This window comes from Mustela nivalis (genome assembly GCF_964662115.1).
Source record: "Mustela nivalis genome assembly, chromosome: 1".
NCBI classification, from domain to species: domain Eukaryota; kingdom Metazoa; phylum Chordata; class Mammalia; order Carnivora; family Mustelidae; genus Mustela; species Mustela nivalis.
The window spans coordinates 160,925,789-160,937,067 of record NC_139020.1 but is presented as its reverse complement, the minus strand read 5'-3'; positions in this window follow the sequence as shown (position 1 = coordinate 160,937,067).

Genomic DNA, 11,279 nt, shown 5'->3' with positions numbered 1-11,279 from the left:
TGGGTGAAATGAACATCTGAATTGGTACCTGAGTAAAGCAGATTGCCCTCCCCAGAGTGGGTCTGATCCACTGAACACCTGGAGAGAACAAAAAGCTGAGTAAGAGGGAATTTCTGTTGACTGATTACTTGGGCTAATCAGTAATCATCGGTCCCCGTTCTCAGACTAGAACTTACAAGTAGGTTCTTCTGGTCTCAGACCCTCAGATGCACACTGCACCTACACCAATGGCTCTTTGGGGTATCTAGCTTCCCTTCCACAGACCTTAGGATTTGCAAGCCTTCATAATCATGTGAGTCATTCCTTATAATGAATCTCTTCATACCTGCACACACAGGCATACATACATGCATATAGGCATACCCTATTGGTTCTGTTTCTCTGGAAGCCCTGCTAATACAGCTCTAAACAGTTCTATCCGAAAATAATAAACTTTTGGGGTGCCTGGGTGGCTCAGTGGGTTAAAGCCTCTGCCTTTGGCTCAGGTCATGATCCCAGGGTCCTGAGATCGAGCCCTGCATCGGGCTCTCTGCTCCGTGGAGAGCCTGCTTCCTCCTCTCTCTCTGCCTGCCTCTCTGCCTACTTGTGATCTCTCTCTGTCAAATAAATAAAATCTTAAAAAAAAAGAAAAGAAAAAACTTTTAATAAAGTACAGAATCAGCTCTCTAAGGACAGGCAGTCCTATAGTCGGTATGTGGAAGAGCCAGGTAAATGCAGACAGCCAGCTCCAGAGTCCGGAGCTTAACCCGCAGGCTGCATCTCGGCTTATGTGCCTTCCATTGGCTTGTGTCAAGTTTGCAGGGAACGGCAGTTGGGGAGAAAGTGGTGGTCAGGCTAATCCTGTGGGTGCTCCGGAAGGCAGACTTTGGACCAGTGGATGGAGAGCAGCTCTCGTTAGCAAGGCAGATTTGGAATTGACACAGAATGCATGACAGGCTGGGTGAAATGGCAGTGAATGCTTTTTCCCTGGAGGTATTTAAGAGCAAAGTCAGACAATAACTTGTCTCTACTCATAGGCAAACCCTGTAATTGATGTTCAAACCAGGGTTTAATGGACACTCTTCAAAAAGCTATCATGTTCTGCCTAATTTATCTTGGGGTTTTTTTTTAAGGATTATTTTTTACAAGCCATAATTTTCTGGTTCTTGGTCTAAAGACCATGAAGTTATTTAAAATAGGAACATGGTCCATTTCCCTGCATTTCCCTGCCTGACAGAAATGTGGAAACAAAACTGTCTTGCCTTCAGGAGTACGGAGAGGACATTCTAACTTCACCTCAGTCTCAGTCCCCCAACTACTTTGGGCCCAAGTTCTGGGTCAAGCTCTGTGGGATCATGGGCATGGTACTTTACCGCTCTTGGTCTCAATATGCCCATCTCTAAGAGGGGTGTAATAACCAAAGTCCCAAGTGTTTGTGTGTTTGTTTGCTGGGTGTCTTAAACTACTTTCCCAATTGTTGTGTCCTGTGCTTTGATTTTCAGTGAGGATAAAAAGATCATGCATGAAAACAACATCTGAAAAGTAAAAAGCTGAATGCACACACAGGGTGTAATTTTCTCCTGCTTGGGAGAGAAAAAAACCCAGGATATCATTTCTTTAGCATCCAAATGCCACCCTTTTTTGCCTAAAGACACCTTTAGTTCTGTGACAGCAAACATCGTCCCACCTTGGGGATCAAAGATGGGCATTTGAGAACAACAAAATGTTTCATGGCAGCTCCAGGACAAGTTTTTTTACTTTGCTTTATCTCTCTTTTTTAAAAAATGACTAATATATCCTTGGGTCAGTGTGTCCCTGAGCTGACCTTAGCAACATAAAACTGAGACTAATTAGTGTGGAGATAATACAGATGGGTCCACTTCCTGTTTCCACAGACATCTCAAACTTGGAGAATTAAAACTAGAAAAGAATTCTGATTTTTAAAAAATACATCATTGGGAATATTCTTGGCAGTGGCCTGGATGGATGTCAAGAGAACTGGGTTTTAATTCTCAGTCTACCCAAATCATAAGAGACTCTTAACTATAGGGAACAAACTGGGGGTTACTGGGGGTGGGGGTTGGGGTAACTGGGAGATGGACATTAGGGAGGGTGCTTGAAATAATGAGCACTGGGTATTATATAAAACTGATGAATAACTGAACTCTACCTCTGAGACTAATAATAACACTATATGTTAATTAGTTGAATATAAATAAAATTTTAATTAATTAACTAATTAATTCTTAGTCTACCCACCGAGTGGTCCTGAGTCCCTTCAAAAGCCACTTACCTTGTTCAGTTTCCAAAGTTGTAAAGGGGGTTGGTCTTACTTACCTACTGTGACATAACAGAAAAAAATATATGTATTGATCTCTTCCCCCAGTTCCTGCCACAGAGCTCCTAAAACCTTTGTAATTTCCTGTGTCATAAGAGCACTGGGAACATCTTTTGTTTTAATATTTGGTCTTTGACTCCAGTTCCTGACACAGAGCTCCTAAGTCTCTTGGCATTGCCTGAATGATGGAAGGGTGTCTTTTGTTCTAGTGTGGTGACTCTTGGTGGGTTCCTCCATAGCTTCAAGCTGGAGGCTAGTACCCAGAGAGACCAAGCCGTGGTCAGAAGCTTGGAACTTTCAGCTCGCCCCACCCCAGTCCTCCAGAGAGGAGAGGTGAGCTAGAGATTGAGTTAATGATCTCTCACGCCTGCATGAAGAAGCCTGTGTAAAACCCCCAAACCAGGCTATTCAGGGGGCTTCCAAGTTCCCGAACACACCCATGGGCCCGGAGAATAACACACTGCAATTTCACAGGGACAGAAGCTCCCGTGTGTGGGACTCTTCCTGACTTTGTCCCATGGAACTCTATATTTAGCCTTTATACTGATCCAGTAAGTGTAAGTTACTGTTTCCTTGAGTCCTGTGAGCCGTTCTAAGAGGTTTATCAAACCTGAGATCATGAGAACCTCAGCTTAGACCTGGTCAGTGAGAAGTTTAGGTGACAAGCTGAACTCGTGATTGGGGTCTAAAGTAGGGACGGTCTCGTGGGCCTGAACCCTAACCTATGTCCAGGTCGATGGTGTCAGAAGTGAATGGGATGGTAGGGCACCCAGATGGTGTAGAATGACTCGATGTGTGGAAAATCCACACATCTGGTATCAGAAGGGAAGTTTGGTAGCCATGTGAGAGCGAGGTGGAAACACAAGAGTGCTCTGTCTACATACCTGCCAAGCCGTGAGGAGGAAATTACATTAGGAAAACAGCTCTAACCCTGTAAAGAGTTTAGCACCCAGCAGAAAAGGTCCACAGTTCTTGCTTTAGAAGGTCCACTGGGACAGGTCCCCCCACCCACACCCCTGCTTGACACTGGGTTGGGGGTTGTCTGATGGGTTCCCAGAACATCCTCTCTTTTCCACTGTTCTAGGGTAACGTGCATTCTATTACTTTAAACTTTAATTTGTTTTTGTTTACAGCCATTAGACATGTTCTTGCAAAAATCCAAACTCCTGGAAAGGCAGAGCTATTTTGTGTCCCAAATGAAAACCTTGGTTTTCAGCCTTCCCCACTAGACTGTTAAAAGTTCTGGTTACCAGTTCAGATAAAGGGTGGGAAGTCCCCCTCCCTTCCCCCCACGCCACCAAGCAATGTTCCAAGGCCCACTTAGTGTCCTACAGTCCAACCCCATTCTGACACTCCCCACTCAGGATAGCACTGGATCCCACTGGTCAAGGGCTCAGCCCCACAAGACTGCCCTCTGCTTCAGATACCAATTGAAAGTCCAGGTTGTGCCTCTGATCAATGGGCTATAAGTCAGAGATTCCCTCAACCCACTCCTTGAGGTTCCATTAATTTGCTGGAGCCGCTCACAGATTTCAGGAAACCTGCTTACTCACTAGATTGTGGATTTATTACAAAGGTTATTAAAGGAAAGAAACTAACAATCTGGGGTACCTGGATGGCTCAGTGGCTTAAAGCCTCTGCCTTTGGCTCAGGTCATGATCCCAGGGTCCTGGGATGGAGCCCCACATCGGGCTCTCTGCTCAGAGGGGAGCCTGCTTCCCCTTTTCTCTTTCTGCTTGCCTCTTTGCCTACTTGTTATCTCTGTCAAATAAATAAATAAAATATATATTTTTAAAGATTTTATTTATTAGTTTGACAGAGAGAAATCACAAGTAGATGGAGAGGCAGCCAGAGAGAGAGAGAGAGATAGGGAAGCAGGCTCCCCTCTGAGCAGAGAGCCCAATGCGGGACTTGATCCCAGGACCCTGAGATCATGACCTGAGCCGAAGGCAGCGGCTTAACCCACTGAGCCACCTAGGCGCCCAATAAATAAAATCTTTATATATAAAAAAAGAAACAGTCAAATGAAGACAAAGAAACTTTTGTCCTCACAGAGTTTGGGCACAGTGGTACATGGAAGTGTTCTGGTCCCCAACTTGGACACTCTTGAACCCCCCTTTCCTCCCTTTTTTTTTTTTTTAATGAAGTCTTCATTACATAGGCACAATTGATTAAATCATTGACTGTTGTGATTGATTCAACCTCCAGCCCTTCTCCCCTCCCTTAGAGATCAGGAGGTGGGACTCAAAGTTCCAACCCTCATTCCTGGTTGGGTCCCTGACAACAAGTCCCCATCCTTAGGTGCTTTCCAAAAGTTTCCTCATTAACACAAATCCAGGTGTGGTGGAAAGGGGCTTGTTATGAATAACAAGACACTCATTCCACCATAAGGGTTCTGAAGTAATTTTGGGAACCACGGACAAGAGACCAAATACTATAACAAAAGTTGCTCATGAGATTTCAAGGGTTTGGGGAACTGTGAGCCAGGAACTATGGACGTAGACCAAATGCATGAAAAATGTAGTCTGACCATCTGAAAGATAAAATATGTATTTCATATAAATTATATCTCACGCACTGGGAACAACCTGAGACACCAGTTTATCCTTCTCTTATCTCCCAGTTCATCCACTGGAGAAGAGGATACCAGGGCACTCGACCAGTATCTATCTATTCCATTGACGTCATTTTTTTTTTTTTTTTATCATTAAGCATGTTTTAAAAAGAGTTGTCCAAAGTTGATCTTTCTTACAGTTATAAGAGCTTAAAATCATTGTCTTGACGTTGTTAAAAAAAATTCAACTAAGGAAATTTTAAAGATCGTATTGGCTTAATTTGATGATTCAGGAATCAGGCAACATTCCACCTAGCACATAGAAAGAAGCTATACAAAATGGAAGATCTTTATAGGCAGAGGAAACAAGGAAGTTACACTATGTGAAAAGTAGGTTGGTTATTGCAAGGTTACTTTCCTGTAGGAGACACAGTTTCTATCAGGCAGATGACCTCACTAGTGCTGATCAGGCAACAAGGTTTAAGATTGCATTTCTCAGAGACCCGGCACTGTAATTAAGTCTCAGTTTGGTGACGTGGGGCTTAGCGTAAGTGACTCTACTTTGGGCCTGTTGTCTTGTTTTCAGTAACATGGTATTTCCTCCAAACTATAGCATTCATGTGAAAGTAGGACAAAAAGGAAAAAAACAACCCAAGAGCATCTCTATTATGAAATTTTACTGTACATCTAATACAAGTACCAATGTCAATCTGTAGCTTTAGTTTATTTTTTAAAATTTCATGAATATGGTTTACTTATACGTTCTTGTACTAAGTGAAATTAGAGATGTTTCTAGTTGGTTCACATTCACAAAAAAATCTTACAATAGATACATTTCCTTTTATCTCCTTATACACATGTGAGAATTTCTCTGTAGTCGTTTTGTCAAACTGGGGTTGTAACCTATTAGTGGGTTGAGAAATCAATGTAAGAAGTTTTAGCCAATTTTTTTTTTACAGTTTTAGTAAAATAAATTTCACATATCATAAAACCCACTGATTTAAAGCATAAAGTTCTGTGTTTTTTAGTATTTCAGAGTTGTAAAATCACCATGATTTAATTTTGGAATATTCTCAAAAGCCCCCCAAACACACCTCATGACCATTAGCAGTCACATCTCATTTCTGCTGCCCACCGTACAGCCCACTCCAGCCCCAGGCACCCACCAATCTATTTTCTGCTCCTACGGATTTGCCTAGTCTGGACGTTTCACATAAATTGAATCAGATAATATGTGGCCTTGTGTGTCTGGTTTATTTCACTTAGTGTAATGCTTTTAAGGTTCATCCATTGGTTAGAACATATTGGTACTTCCATTGTGTGAATATACCACATTTGTTTAACCATTGGTTGATGGATAATTGTTTCCATTGGCTATTATGAATGTACGAGGTATGTTTTCATATCTATGGGGAGTGGAATTACTGCATCATATGAGAACTCCAGATGTTTAACCTTTGTGAAGCTGCCTCATTCTACATTCCCATTAATGCTATATGGAGGATTCTGTGATGACCTGCCTGAACCCCCCCTTACTTTATTTTTCATAAAATAATTTAAAGATTATTAAAAAATAAACACAGTTGAGTTTCAGCAAATGCAGAAGGAGCCTTTTTGGAGCTTCCATTATCTAATTAAAAGCAGAAACTTCTGGAAGTAAGGTTGCCATAAATCACCTCTCCAGGGGAATTTTACTAGCCAGAAAGAAGGCAAAGATCATTCATATCTACTTAAATATTGTCACAAACTTTTTGTTCTGTTTGTTTCCCTAGAAACTCATTTGCTCTTCTCATAGAAACCTCTTCTTCCCAATCTCTCTCCCCTATTAAGTTAGATATGTAAACTCCCATCCTATACTCTTTAGAGAGTCATGTTTTTCTGTGAACTCCACATACATATGTTAATAAAAGTCTTCTCTTGCTAATCTACACCTTGTTAGCTTAATTTACAGGGCTCCAAGAACTGAACCTAAGAAGGTAGAGGAAAAGGTTTTCCTCCCCAACAGTTCCAATTTCCCCGTATCCTCCCTAATACTTGTTATTGTCTATCTTTTTTATTATAGCCATCCTAAGGTGTGAAGTGGTATCTTATTGTGATTTTGAATTGCATTTCCCTGATGGGCAATGGTATAGGACATCCTTCTGTGTGCTTATTGGCCATTTGTATGTCTCCTTCAGAAAAATGCTTATTTGGCCACTATGTCCATTTTTTAATTGGATTATTTATGTTTTTATCATTGAGTTGTAATCCAACAATTTTCAAAAAGTTGAAATGTAGAAAAAATGCTTAGAGCTGTGCAGGCATGTATTAAACTGCACAGAAATCTGGAATACACATCAGGGCGATCACCTGTAGGTAGGGTAGATACCGTTTCATGAAACTTTGGTTTGAATCATACAAGTGTGTATATGAATTGTATTTCTTACTGTGGATTGCATTCATAAAAGTTAAAATCCCATTATTTTAAGGTGTCTACTTAGGAGATGACTTGATTGGTCACAGAGTATACCCATGTTCAAGTTTACCAAGTATGGATCACAAGCCCCCTTCTGCAAATGTGAAGGCCAAAAAATTCTAGAAACCCCTTTTCCTATATCTTTGCAACAAAGTCCTGTGGCAGTGAAAAGTGGCCTCAGATGAGCTAAGGCTATTTAAAGTTTATATTTATCACATTTAATCTGAATACTGATGTTTCACTGCAGACAAACCAATGTGTTGATGTTAGGTGTAGCTCCTGAACTCATTAGGAATGGTAATGTAAAAATGGTATCTGTACCTTTTACTTTCAAAGTAAAAAAAAAAAAAAAATTCCAAAACAAATATGATTGCAAAGATTTCCAATAAGAGCTTGCAGATATATGTACCAAAAAGCTCTCCAAATTGGTTGAACCAATTTACACTTCTTCCAGCAGCATGAGAGAATTCATGTTCCCCCATCTCTATCCAGACTTGATAGAGCCAGACCTTAAAAGTTTTTCCTATCTGACCAGTCAGAAAAGCTAATCGGGGATGTTTTAATTTGCATTTCCTTGGCTTTCAAAAAGGATGAACAGATTTTCTTATGTTTACTGGCCATTTGGGTTTCCTCTACTGGGAATTGTCCACTCACATGTCTGTCTGTCTGTCTTTTCAGTTATCATTTCTTTGGCTCTCCACAAATGGACTCCAACACCATATTCAAGCTATTATAATATTCAGCTGTTGGAGAACTTGGATTTATTCTGACAAACTTATGTTTTTTTCCCCGCTTGAGATAATAAATTTAGAAGAGAAACTGAGAAATTCCCAGTAAGGATAATTTCTGCCTTTCCCAATACAAGAAGTATTCAGGGCCCATATAAAAATGGCCGAAAAAAGACATTTCTCCCCCTCCCCCCAACTAATTAAATTTTGAATGCATTTAAGTTTCTAGTGGATGCAAAACCTAAATTATTCAGACAAGCTGGTTTATGACTTAAAGGTACTCCAGTTTGCCACAGTCTAATGTGTATTTTTGTGATGTCAATGTTGAGTTAATGTCAACAGTTGAGCTAAATATACCTGTTTGGTCACTTAAATGATTAACTTAAGCAACTTCCTCCATGGGCAGGGAGGAAGACTGGAGCATCTCACAGGAAGTCACCCTCCCACTAACAGGAAGTTGCCTGCCCACCGACAGGAAGTTTCAGATGGAAAGTCACAAAGCTTCGAGGTTGAGGGTCGCAAAGCAGGGAGGTTGGCAGAGCTAAGTCTGTGGCTTCCTCCTTCAAGAAGATAGTGGAAAATTATGGAAAACCTGAAGTTGTTCTTGATCACTGTGTTGCTGAGGCTGTGGGTGAAATGAGTTTCCTAACACATATTTTGTTGCCTGGGTCTAATTTTTATTTTTGGTTTACATGCAGTCACACATAGTGGATGAAAGGACTACACTCAGAAGAACATAATGAGTATAATATTGTGGCTGCATCTTAACCAGAATATAAAATTATTTCCATTTGAAGAGTCCTTTGCTGTTACCGAATGCTTTTTTAAAAATTTTATTTGAGTTGGGAGGCACCTGGGTGGTTCAGAGGGTTAAGCTTCTGCCTTCAGCTCAGGTCATGATCTCAGGGTCCTGGGATCAAGCCCTTCTTCAGGCTCTCTGCTCAGCAGAGAGTTTCCCCCTCTCTCTCTGCCTGCTGGACTGCCTACTTGTCTTTAAAAAAAATAAAGTCTTTAAAAAAATAAAAATTTTATTTGAGTTGGGGAGGATCAAGGGAGGAGGGAGAGAGAGAATCCCAAGCAGACTCCATGCTGAGCCCAGAGTCCTGTGCAGCTCTCTATCTCATGACCCTGAGATCATGACCTAAGCTGAAATCAAGAGTTTGACACTTAGCCAACTGAGCCATCCAGGCATCCTTACCAAATGCTTTTATATTAAATATATTCTTTGACACATTTTTTAAAACATTTTATTTTTAAGCAATCTCTACACTCAATGTGGGGCTCAAGCACAACCCCGAGATCAAGAATCACATGCTCTACCAACTGAGCCAGCCAGCCAGTCTCCCCTGATATTTTTTCTTTTTAAGAATTTATTTATTTATTTGACAGACAGAGATCACAAGCAGGCAGAGAGGCAGGCAGAGAGAGAGAGAGAGAGAGAGAGAGAGGGAAGCAGGCTCCCCACTGAGCAGAGAGCCCGATGTGGGGCTTGATCCCAGGACCCTGAGATCATGACCTGAGCAGAGGCTTTAACCCACTGAGCCACCCAGGTGCCCCTCCCCTGATATTTTTAATACTCCTTTGAGATGGAAATTGTTGGTCCCATTTGTCATTCAAGAAAACTCAGGCTCCAGGAGAGGGAGTGGTTTCTATTTAGTTCACCTAAAGGGCAGGTCTGGGGACTAGTGTAAGGGGATAAGTTATAGATGGGTCTTGAACAAGGACCACATACTCAAAGGTCTACTGGGCTGGCAGGTAATGGAAATAATTAAAAGTGACTGGGATGCAGTAGGGAGTGGTGGGGACTGTGGCAGATCAGAGAGGTCACAAATCCTTATGTGAAGGTGGCGGTCCTTGATTTCCAACATAACATGCTATGTGGGAATGTAGTAGGCCCAAGGTTGCCAGAGTTTCTGATTTTTCAAGAGAGATTATAAATGCAGACTTTATATCAAATACTCTGATTTTGAAATGTTTACAAACAATTCAATTTAAAGAAATCTGGGTAGGTGTTTTTGGCAGTTGATGAAAGGGAGTTGAGGACTCCTAGCAGAGTAAATATTTGAATACAGTTTTAAGCACTGTCCTGAGAACTCTACATGTATTATTAATGGAATGCTTGTCCCAACTCTGTGAGGGAGATAACATGAAGGTTTCCATGTTACAGACAGCTGAAAATGTAACTAAGTAAATTTCTCAGGGTCATGCAGCCAATAGAGAGCAGTGCCAGGATCTGGCCAGCCAGTGCAAGGGTATCAAAGCAAGCATTGTCCGAAGGTGGGCAGTGGGATTGGTTGGCTTTGGTTGCAGGTAGTAAGAGGATGGATGCATCATTCACAAAGAATTTTAAAACAGTAATAAAAATGGGCTAAAGTTCATCTGCTTTTTATTATCACCATGCACCATCATTATTAATGTTAGTGTGTGTTTATTATTTATCACAGTGATGAAATACACAAATCCCTGGAAAAACTCCAGCAGGTCTGAGTTCTAAGGAATTGGTGAGGCTACTGTTGAGGAGTTTTAAAAAAACCTCTTCTTTGTGTTGGTGGTAAATACATGTAACATAAAATGTGTCATCCCAGCCATGGTTAAATGCACAGCGTAAGCCTATTCACGTTGTTTTGTAACCAATTTCTAGAATTTTTCTTCTTGTAAAACTGAAACTCTGTCCCCATTAAACAAATCTCCATTCTCCTTCCCCAACCTCTGGCAGCCACTGTCCTACTTGTGAGTCTATGAACTTGATTCATCTAGGGACCTCATGTAAGTGAAATCACACAGTATTTTTGTGTGTGTGTGTTCGACTTATATTGCTTACAGTGTTCTTCCGAGTTGTAGCTTGTGTTAGAATTTCCTTTTTTTGGTTGTTTTTATTTAAAGGTTTTATTTATTTATTTGATAGACAGAGATCACAAGTAGGCAGAGAGGCAGGCAGAGAGAGAGGAAGGGAAGCAAGCTCCCTGCTGAGCAGACAGCCCAATGCGGTGCTTGATCCCAGAACCCCGGGATCATGACCTGAGCTGAAGGCAGAGGCTTTTACCCACTAAGCCACCCAGGTACCCCATCCTTTTTTTTTTTTTTTTAAGGTGAGGAATATTCCACTGTTATTCTTCTGCTATATTTTCCTTATCTGTTTATCTGTTGATGAACATTTATGTTACTCCCACCTTCTGGTTACTGTGAATACTGCTGCTTTGAACATTAGAGCACAACTATCTATTT